Raw genomic sequence first — 10307 nt, forward strand, 5'->3', positions numbered from 1 at the left:
ATAGAAGTGGACAGATCTCTGGTCTGGCAGACAGGCTGGACTTTCTAGATTTGGATCTGGCCCAATCCCATACCACCCACGTCTCTCCTTTGAGAATCAAACTTTCTGAAATGCCTAGTATTTCCATTAAAGTCTTGCTCACTCCCCATCCGTTTACCAATATGCCCCTTATCCCCCTAAGACTTCCACAACAGTTTGCACCAGGACCATCTTGTCTCTAAATCCAAAAAGCATTTTTAAGTCCTTGAATTCCTTGGATCTGAATAAAATTAGACACTAATGACCAATTTCTCTTTTTTTGTGTTTTTTTTTTTCGTTTTATTTATTCATTTATTTACTGGTCTCATTGTCAATGTTTTGATAGCATAATTCCCTGCATGCTCAAGGGGGAGATGACAGAGTACAATGGCCAGATCACCAGAGCCAGTCTCTGGTGCACATCCCACACTTGCTGAGGAGCAAAAGAACCTTCCCAGGACCACTCAGATACCAAGACAACGAAGTAGTGGTATTTTGGTATGTACAAATATTCCCAGTATGTTAGCCATTTCCTACCTGGTTTCTTTCTCTTTTTTTTTGCTTTTAAAAAAAATTTTTTTATTATGTTATGTTAATCACCATACAGGACATCATTAGTTTTTGGTGTAGTGTTCCGTGATTCATTGTTTGCATATAACACTCAGTGCTCCATGAGGTATGGCCCTCTTTAATACCCATCACCAGGCTAACCCCTCCCCTCAACCCCTCCCCTCTAGAACCCTCAGTTTGTTTCTCAGAGTCCATAGTCTCTCATGGTTTGTCTCCCCCTCCGATTTCCCCCCCTTCATTTTACCCTTCCTACTAACTTCTTCTCCTTCTCCTCCTTCTCCTTCTTCTTCTTCTTTTTAACACATAATGTATTATTTGTTTCAGAGGTACAGGTCTGTGATTCATCAGTATTACACAGTTCATAGCGCTCACCATAGCGCATACCCTTCCCAATGTCTATCACTCAGCCACCCCATCCCTCCCACCCCCCCACCACTCCAGCAACCCTCAGTTTGTTTCCTGAGATTAAGAATTCCTCATAACAATAAGGTCATATGATACATGTCTTTCTCTGATTGACTTATTTCGCTCAGCATAATACCCTCCAGGTCCATCCACATCACTGCAAATGGCAAGATTTCATTCCTATTGATAGCTGCATAATATTCCATTGTGTATATATACCACTGCTTCTTTATCCATTCATCTGTCGATGGACATCTTGGCTCTTTCCGCAGTTTGGCTATTGTGGACATTGCTGCTATACACATCGGGGTGCACGTACCCCTTCGGATCCCTACATTTGTATCTTTGGGGTAAATACCCAGTACTGCAATTGCTGGATCGTATGGTAGCTCTATTTTCAACTGTTTGAGGAACCTCCATACTGTTTTCCAGAGTGGCTGCACAAGCTTGCAGCGCACCAACAGAGTAGGAGGGTTCCCCTTTCTCCACATCCCCGCCAACATCTGTCGTTTCCTGACTTGTTAATTTTAGCCATTCTGACGGGTGTGAGGTGGTATCTCATTGAGGTTTTGATTTGGATTTCCCTGATGCTGAGCGATGTTGAGCACTTTTTCATGTGTCTTTGACCATTTGGATGTCTTCTTTGGAAAAATGTCTGTTCATGTCTTCTGCCCATTTCTGGATTGGATCATTTGTTTTTTGGGTGTTGAGTTTGATAAGTTCTTTATAGATTTTGGATACTAGCCATTTCTATGATATGTCATTTGCAAATATCCTCTCCCATTCTGTTGGTTGTCTTTTGGTTTTGTGGACTGTTTCTTTTGCTGTGCAAAAGCTTTTTATCTTTTTTTTAAATTTTTTTATTGTTATGTTAATCACCATATATTACATCATTAGATAGCCAAACTGTGGAAAGAGCCAAGATGCCCATCGACAGATGAATGGATAAAGAAGGTGTGGTATATATACACAATGGAATATTATGCAGCCATCAAAAGGAATGAGATCTTGCCATTTGCAACGACGTGGATGGAACTGGAGGGTGTTATGCTGAGCGAAATAAGTCAATCAGAGAAGGACATGTATCACATGACCTCACTGATATGAGGAATTCTTAATCTCAGGAAACAAACTGAGTGTTACTGGAGTGGTTGGGGGTGGGAGGGATGGGGTGGCTGGGTGATAGACATTGGGGAGGGTATGTGCTATGGTGAGCGCTGTGAATTGTGCAAGACTGTTGAATCACAGATCTGTACTTCTGAAACAAATAACACAACATATTTTAAGAAAAAAGAAAAAGAAGAAGATAACAGGAGAGGAAGAAAAGGGGAGTATGTCAGAGGGGGAGACGAACCATGAGAGATGATGGACTCTGAAAAACAAACTGAGGGTTCTAGAGGGGAGGGGGTAGGGGGATGGGTTAGCCTGGTGATGGGTATTGAGAAGGGCACGTTCTGCATGGAGCACTGGGTGTTATGAACAAACAATGAATCATGGATCAGTGCACCAAAAGTTTTTTATCTTGATGAAGTTCCAATAGTTTATTTTTGCCCTTGCTTCCTTTGCCTTTGGAGATGTTTCTAGGAAGAATTTGATGTGGCTGAGGTCGAAAAGGTTGCTGCCTTGTTCTTTAGGATTTTGATGGACTCCTGTCTTACATTGAGGCCTTTCAACCATTTTGAGTCTATTTTTGTGTGTGGTGTAAGGAAATGGTCCAGTTTCATTCTTCTGCATGTGGCTGTCAAATTTTCCCAACACCATTTGTTGAAGAAACTGTCTTTCTTCCATGGGACATTCTTTCCTGCTTTGTCGAAGATTAGTCGACCATAGAGTTGAGGGTCCATTTCTGGGCTCTCTATTCTGTTCCATTGATCTCTGTCTGTTTTTATGCCAGACCATACTGTCTTCATGATGACAGCTTTGTAATAGAGCTTGAGGTCCAGAATTGTGATGACACCAGCTTTGCTTTTCTTTTTCAACATTCCTCTGGCTATTCAGGGTCTTTTCTGGTTTCATACAAATTTTAGAATTTTTTGTTCCATTTCTTTGAAAAAAGTGGATGGTATTTTAATAGGGATTGCATTGAATGTGTAGATTGCTCTAGGTAGCTTTGACATCTTCACAATATTTGTTCTTCCAATCCATGAGCATGGAACGTTTTTCCATTTCTTTGTGTCTTCCTCAATTTTTTCATGAGTATTCTATAATGTTCTGAGTACAGATTCTTTGCCTCATTGGTTAGATTTATTCGTAGGTATCTTATGGTTTTGGGTGAAATTGTAAATGGGATCGACTCCTTAATTTCTCTTTCTTCTGTCTTGTTGTTGGTGTATAGGAATGCCACTGATTTCGGTGCATTGATTTTATATCCTGCCACTTGACTGAATTCCTGTATGAGTTCTAGCAGTTTTGGGGTGGAGTCTTTTGGGTTTTCCACATAAAGTATCATATCATCTGCAAAGAGTGAGAGTTTGACTTCTTTGCCAATTTAGACGCCTTTTATTCCTTTTTGTTGTCTGATTGCTGTGGCTAAGACTTCTAATACTATGTTGAGTAGCAGTGGTGAGGGTGGACATCTCTGCTGTGTTCCGGACATTAGGGGGAAAGCTTTCAGTTTTTCCCCATTGAGAATGTTATTAGCTGTGGGTTTTTCATAGATGGCTTTTATGATACTGTGGTATGTACCCTCTATCCCTACACTCTGAAGAGTTTTGTTCAAGAAAGGATGCTGTACTTTGTCAAATGCTTTTTCTGAATCTATTCACAGGATCATATGGTTCTTTTTCTTTTTTTTATTAATGTATTGTATCACATTAATTGATTTGCAGATGTTGAACCAACCTTGAAGCCCAGGAATAAATCCCACTTGGTCGTAGTGAATAATCCTTTTAATGTACTGTTGGATCCTATTGGCTGGCGTTTTAGTGAGAATTTTTGCATCCATGTTCATCAGGGATATTGACCTGTAATTTTCCTTTTTGATGGGGTCTTTGTTAGGTTTGGGGATCAAGGTAATGGCCTCATAAGACGAGTTTGGAGGCTTTCCTTCCATTTCTATTTTTTGGAACAGTTTCAGAAGAATAGGTATTACTACTCCTTTAAATGGTTGGTAGAATTCCCCTGGGAAGCCATCTGGCCTTGGGCTCCTGTTTGTTGGGAGATTTTTGATGACTGCTTCAATTTCCTTATTAGCGGTTATAGGTCTCTCCAGCTTTTCTATTTCTTCCTGGTTCAGCTTAGGTAGTTGACACATTCCTGGGAATGCATCCATTTCTTCAAGATTATCTAATTTCCTGGCATAGAGTTGCTCATAATATGTTCGTAGAATTGTTTGTATTTCTTTGGTGTTGGTTGTCATCTCTCCTCTTTCATTCATGATTTTTTTTTAATTTTTTTATTGTTATGTTAATCACCATATATTACATCATTATTATTTGGTGCAGGGTTCCATGAATCATTGTTTGTTCAAAACACCCAGTGCTCCATGCAGAACGTGCCCTCCTCAATACCCATCACCAGGCTAACCCATCCCCCTACCCCCCTCCCCTCTAGAACCCGCAGTTTGTTTTTCAGAGTCTATCATCTCTCATGGTTCGTCTCCCCCTCTGTCATACTCCCCTTTTCTTCCTCTCCTCTTAGCTTCATCTTTTTCTTCCTTCTTAAAATTTGGTGCATTATTTGTTTCAGAAGTACAGAACTGTGATTCAACAGTCTTGCACAATTCACAGCGCTCACCGTAGCACATACCCTCCCCAATGTCTATCACCCAGCCAGCCCATCCCTCCCACCCCCAACCACTGCAGTAACACTCAGTTTCTTTCCTGAGATTAAGAATTCCTCATATCAGTGAGGTCACGTGATACATGTCTTTCTCTGATGGACTTATTTCACTCAGCATAACACCCTCCAGTTCCATCCACGTCGTTGCTAATGGCAAGATCTCATTCCTTTTGATGGCTGCATAATATTCCATTGTGTATCTATACCACCTCTTCTTTATCCATTCATCTGTCGATGGGCATCTTGGCTCTTTCCACAGTTTGGCTATGGTGGACATTGCTGCTATAAACACTGGGGTACACGTACGCCTTCGGGTCCCTACCTTTGCATCTTTGTGGTAAATACCCAGTAGTGCAATTGCTGGATCGAACGGTAGCTCTACTTTCAACTCTTTGAGGAACCTCCATACTGTTTTCCAGAGGGGTTGCACCAGATTGCATTCCCACCAAGAGTGTAGGAGGGTTCCCCTTTCTCCACATCCCCGCCAACATCTGTCGTTCCCTGACTTGTTCATTTTAGCCAATCGGACTGGTGTGAGGTGGTATCTCATTGAGGTTTTGATTTGGATTTCCCTGATGCCGAGCGATGTTGAGCACTTTTCCATGTGCCTGTTGGCCATGTGGATGTCTTCTTTGGAGAAATGTCTGTTCATGTCTTCTGCCCATTTCTTGATTGGATTATTTGTTCTTTGGGTGTTGAGTTTGATAAGTTCTTTATAGATTTTGGATACTAGCCCTTTATCTGATATGTCATTTGCAAATATTTTCTCCCATTCTGTCGGTTGTCTTTTGGTTTTGTGGACCGTTTCTTTTGCTGTGCAAAAGCTTTTTATCTCGATGAAATCCCAGTAGTTCATTTTTGCCCTGGCTTCCCGTGCCTTTGGCGATGTTTCTAGGAAGAAGTTGCTGCGGCTAAGGTCGAAAAGGTTGCTACCTGTGTTCTCCTTTAGGATTTGGATGGACTCCTGTCTCACGTTTAGGTCTTTCAACCATTTGGGGTCGATTTTTTGTGTGTGGTGTAAGGAAATGGTCCAGTTTCATTCTTCTGCATGTGGCTGTCCAATTTTCCCAACACCATTTGTTGAAGAGACTGTCTCTTTTCCACTGCACATTCTTTCCTGCTTTTTCAAAGATGAGTTGACCATAGACTTGAGGGTCCATTTCTGGGCTCTCGATTCTGTTCCATGGATCAACGTGTCTATTTTTGTGCCAGTACCATACTTTCTTGGTGATGACAGCTTTGTAATAGAGCTGGGAGTCCGGAATTTTGATGCCGCCAGCTTTGCTTTTCTTTTTCAGTATTCCTCTGGCTATTCTGGGTCTCTTCGGGTTCCATACAAATTTTAGGATTATTTGTTCCATTTCTTTGAAAAAAGTGGATGGTATTTTGATGGGGATTGCATTGAATGTGTAGATTGCTCTAGGTAGCATTGACATCTTCACAATGTTGGTTCTCCCAATCCATGAGCATGGAACGTTTTTCCATTTCTTTGTGTCTTCTTCAATTTCTTTCATGAGTATTTTATATTTTTCTGAGTACAGATCCTTTGCCTCTTTGGTTGGATTTATTCCTAGGTATGTAATGGTTTTGGGTGCAGTTGTAAATGGGATCGACTCCTTGATTTGTCTCTCTTCTGTCTTGTTGTTGGTGTATAGGAATGCGACTGATTTGTGTGCATTGATTTTATATCCTGCTACTTTACTGAATTCCTGTATGAGTTCTAGCAGTTTGGGGGTGGAGTCTTTTGGGTTTTCCACATACAGTATAATATCATCTGCAAAGAGTGAGAGTTTGACTTCCTCTTTGCCGATTTGGATGCCTTTCATTTCTTTTGGTTGTCTAATTGCTGTGGCTAGGACTTCTAATCCTATGTTGAATAGCAGCAGTGAGAGTGGACATCCCTGCCGCGTTCCTGACCTTAGGGGAAAAGCTCTCAGCCTTTCCCCCTTGAGAATGATATTCGCTGTAGGTTTTTCATAGATGGCTTTTATGATATTGAGGTGTGTACCCTCTCTCCCTACACTCTGAAGAGTTTTGTTCAAGAAAGGATGCTGTACTTTGTCAAATGCTTTTTCTGCATCTATTTACAAGATCATATGGTTCTTTTTCTTTTTTTTTATTAATGTATTGTATCACATTGATTGATTTGCAGATGTTGAACCAACCTTGCAGCCTAGGAGTAAATCCCACTTGGTCGTGGTGAATAATCCTTTTAAGGTACTGTTGGATCCTATTGGCTGGCGTTTTAGTGAGAATTTTTGCATCCATGTTCATCAGGGATATTGACCTGTAATTTTCCTTTTTGATGGGGTCTTTGTTAGGTTTGGGGATCAAGGTAATGGCCTCATAAGACGAGTTTGGAGGCTTTCCTTCCATTTCTATTTTTTGGAACAGTTTCAGAAGAATAGGTATTACTACTCCTTTAAATGGTTGGTAGAATTCCCCTGGGAAGCCATCTGGCCTTGGGCTCCTGTTTGTTGGGAGATTTTTTCTTTTTTTTAATTTTTTTATTGTTATGTTAATCACCATATATTACATCATTAGTTTTTGGTGCAGTGTTCCATGATTCATTGTTTGTTCATAACACCCAGTGCTCCATGCAGAACGTGCCCTCCTCAATACCCATCACCAGGCTAACCCTTCCCCCTCCCCCCCTCCCCTCTAGAACCCTCAGTTTGTTTTTCAGAGTCCATCATCTCTCATGGTTCGTCTCCCCCTCTGACATACTCCCCTTTTCTTCCTCTCCTGTTAGCTTCTTCTTTTTCTTCTTTCTCAAAATTTGGTGCGTTATTTGTTTCAGAAGTACAGAACTGTGATTCAAGAGTCTTGCACAATTCACAGCGCTCACCGTAGCACATACCCTCCCCAATGTCTATCACCCAGCCAGCCCATCCCTCCCACCCCCAACCACTGCAGTAACACTCAGTTTCTTTCCTGAGATTAAGAATTCCTCATATCAGTGAGGTCACGTGATACATGTCTTTCTCTGATGGACTTATTTCACTCAGCATAACACCCTCCAGTTCCATCCACGTCGTTGCTAATGGCAAGATCTCATTCCTTTTGATGGCTGCATAATATTCCATTGTGTATCTATACCACCTCTTCTTTATCCATTCATCTGTCGATGGGCATCTTGGCTCTTTCCACAGTTTGGCTATGGTGGACATTGCTGCTATAAACACTGGGGTACACGTACGCCTTCGGGTCCCTACCTTTGCATCTTTGTGGTAAATACCCAGTAGTGCAATTGCTGGATCGAACGGTAGCTCTACTTTCAACTCTTTGAGGAACCTCCATACTGTTTTCCAGAGGGGTTGCACCAGATTGCATTCCCACCAAGAGTGTAGGAGGGTTCCCCTTTCTCCACATCCCCGCCAACATCTGTCGTTCCCTGACTTGTTCATTTTAGCCAATCGGACTGGTGTGAGGTGGTATCTCATTGAGGTTTTGATTTGGATTTCCCTGATGCCGAGCGATGTTGAGCACTTTTCCATGTGCCTGTTGGCGATGTGTATGTCTTCTTTGGAGAAATGTCTGTTCATGTCTTCTGCCCATTTCTTGATTGGATTATTTGTTCTTTGGGTGTTGAGTTTGATAAGTTCTTTATAGATTTTGGATACTAGCCCTTTGTCTGATATGTCTTTTGCAAATATTTTCTCCCATTCTGTCGGTTGTCTTTTGGTTTTGTGGACCGTTTCTTTTGCTGTGCAAAAGCTTTTTATCTCGATGAAATCCCAGTAGTTCATTTTTGCCCTGGCTTCCCGTGCCTTTGGCGATGTTTCTAGGAAGAAGTTGCTGCGGCTAAGGTCGAAAAGGTTGCTACCTGTGTTCTCCTTTAGGATTTGGATGGACTCCTGTCTCACGTTTAGGTCTTTCAACCATTTGGGGTCGATTTTTTGTGTGTGGTGTAAGGAAATGGTCCAGTTTCATTCTTCTGCATGTGGCTGTCCAATTTTCCCAACACCATTTGTTGAAGAGACTGTCTCTTTTCCACTGCACATTCTTTCCTGCTTTTTCAAAGATGAGTTGACCATAGACTTGAGGGTCCATTTCTGGGCTCTCGATTCTGTTCCATGGATCAACGTGTCTATTTTTGTGCCAGTACCATACTTTCTTGGTGATGACAGCTTTGTAATAGAGCTGGGAGTCCGGAATTTTGATGCCGCCAGCTTTGCTTTTCTTTTTCAGTATTCCTCTGGCTATTCTGGGTCTCTTCGGGTTCCATACAAATTTTAGGATTATTTGTTCCATTTCTTTGAAAAAAGTGGATGGTATTTTGATGGGGATTGCATTGAATGTGTAGATTGCTCTAGGTAGCATTGACATCTTCACAATGTTGGTTCTCCCAATCCATGAGCATGGAACGTTTTTCCATTTCTTTGTGTCTTCTTCAATTTCTTTCATGAGTATTTTATATTTTTCTGAGTACAGATCCTTTGCCTCTTTGGTTGGATTTATTCCTAGGTATGTAATGGTTTTGGGTGCAGTTGTAAATGGGATCGACTCCTTGATTTGTCTCTCTTCTGTCTTGTTGTTGGTGTATAGGAATGCGACTGATTTGTGTGCATTGATTTTATATCCTGGTACTTTACTGAATTCCTGTATGAGTTCTAGCAGTTTGGGGGTGGAGTCTTTTGGGTTTTCCACATACAGTATTATATCATCTGCAAAGAGTGAGAGTTTGACTTCCTCTTTGCCGATTTGGATGCCTTTCATTTCTTTTGGTTGTCTAATTGCTGTGGCTAGGACTTCTAATCCTATGTTGAATAGCAGCGGTGAGAGTGGACATCCCTGCCGCGTTCCTGACCTTAGGGGAAAAGCTCTCAGCCTTTCCCCCTTGAGAATGATATTCGCTGTAGGTTTTTCATAGATGGCTTTTATGATATTGAGGTGTGTACCCTCTCTCCCTACACTCTGAAGAGTTTTGTTCAAGAAAGGATGCTGTACTTTGTCAAATGCTTTTTCTGCATCTATTTACAAGATCATATGGTTCTTTTTCTTTTTTTTTATTAATGTATTGTATCACATTGATTGATTTGCAGATGTTGAACCAACCTTGCAGCCTAGGAGTAAATCCCACTTGGTCGTGGTGAATAATCCTTTTAAGGTACTGTTGGATCCTATTGGCTGGCGTTTTAGTGAGAATTTTTGCATCCATGTTCATCAGGGATATTGACCTGTAATTTTCCTTTTTGATGGGGTCTTTGTTAGGTTTGGGGATCAAGGTAATGGCCTCATAAGACGAGTTTGGAGGCTTTCCTTCCATTTCTATTTTTTGGAACAGTTTCAGAAGAATAGGTATTACTACTCCTTTAAATGGTTGGTAGAATTCCCCTGGGAAGCCATCTGGCCTTGGGCTCCTGTTTGTTGGGAGATTTTTTTCTTTTTTTTAATTTTTTTATTGTTATGTTAATCACCATATATTACATCATTAGTTTTTGGTGCAGTGTTCCATGATTCATTGTTTGTTCATAACACCCAGTGCTCCATGCAGAACGTGCCCTCCTCAATACCCATCACCAGGCTAACCC

This window comes from Eumetopias jubatus, unplaced genomic scaffold (assembly GCF_037043125.1).
Source record: "Eumetopias jubatus isolate StellerSeaLion01/CBP00866 unplaced genomic scaffold, mEumJub1_p1.0 scaffold_1, whole genome shotgun sequence".
NCBI classification, from domain to species: domain Eukaryota; kingdom Metazoa; phylum Chordata; class Mammalia; order Carnivora; family Otariidae; genus Eumetopias; species Eumetopias jubatus.